The 640-nt window shown below is 36.6% G+C and overlaps 1 non-coding gene across 1 annotated transcript; it reads left to right on the top strand.

Annotated features, from left to right (window-relative positions):
- The first annotated feature begins 318 nt into the window (after positions 1-318).
- LOC129514668 (U6 spliceosomal RNA) lies at positions 319-421 on the top strand. Its single transcript, XR_008665481.1, has one exon. It is a non-coding gene; the product is annotated as a U6 spliceosomal RNA (small nuclear RNA).
- The last annotated feature ends 219 nt before the right edge of the window (positions 422-640 follow it).

The raw sequence follows: 640 nt of genomic DNA, 5'->3' as shown, positions 1-640 counted from the left end.
AACAGTTAAAGGAATAGCTACCATTTGACCCTGCCACGCCACTCCTAGGTAATTACTTAAGAGAAACTAAAGCAGAAATGTGGTCAGGCCAAGACCTGATGCAAATGTTGATAGCAGTTTCGTCTATAATCAGGGCTTGTACAAGGTGAGACAAATGAAACGTGTACAAACCTGAGAGTGAGCACCAGGTGCTTTGTTCTGTCACCCTAGTCTGGGTCTGTTAATACTAGTTAAAAACTGAAAACAACCCCAATGTCCATCAACAGGTAGATGGATAGAGGAACTGTGGTATATCCATAAAATGAAATACTATTCAGTGCTCTCTTTGGCAGCTTATCATAAAATTGGAATCATACAGAGAAAATGAGTATGGCCCCTATGCAAGCAGGACACTCAAATTGGTGAAGCATTCCATATCTTTATAAAATGAGTCCTAAAAATGTAATGTGACTATAGTTAATAGCACTGTATTGTATATTTCAAAGTTACTAAGAGCGCAGATCTTAAAAGTTCTCACCACAAGGAAAAAATTGTAACTCTGTGTGGTAATGGATATTAACTAGACTTATTGAGATAATTTTGCAATATATGCAATTATATATAATTGCGCTATACACCGGAAACTAGTGTTATATGTAAA

The sequence above is a fragment of the Nyctereutes procyonoides genome, unplaced genomic scaffold, assembly GCF_905146905.1.
Source record: "Nyctereutes procyonoides isolate TBG_1078 unplaced genomic scaffold, NYPRO_anot_genome, whole genome shotgun sequence".
Taxonomy (NCBI): domain Eukaryota; kingdom Metazoa; phylum Chordata; class Mammalia; order Carnivora; family Canidae; genus Nyctereutes; species Nyctereutes procyonoides.
Note: the sequence above shows the minus strand (reverse complement) of the source record. Positions and strands in the feature narration are given on the sequence as shown.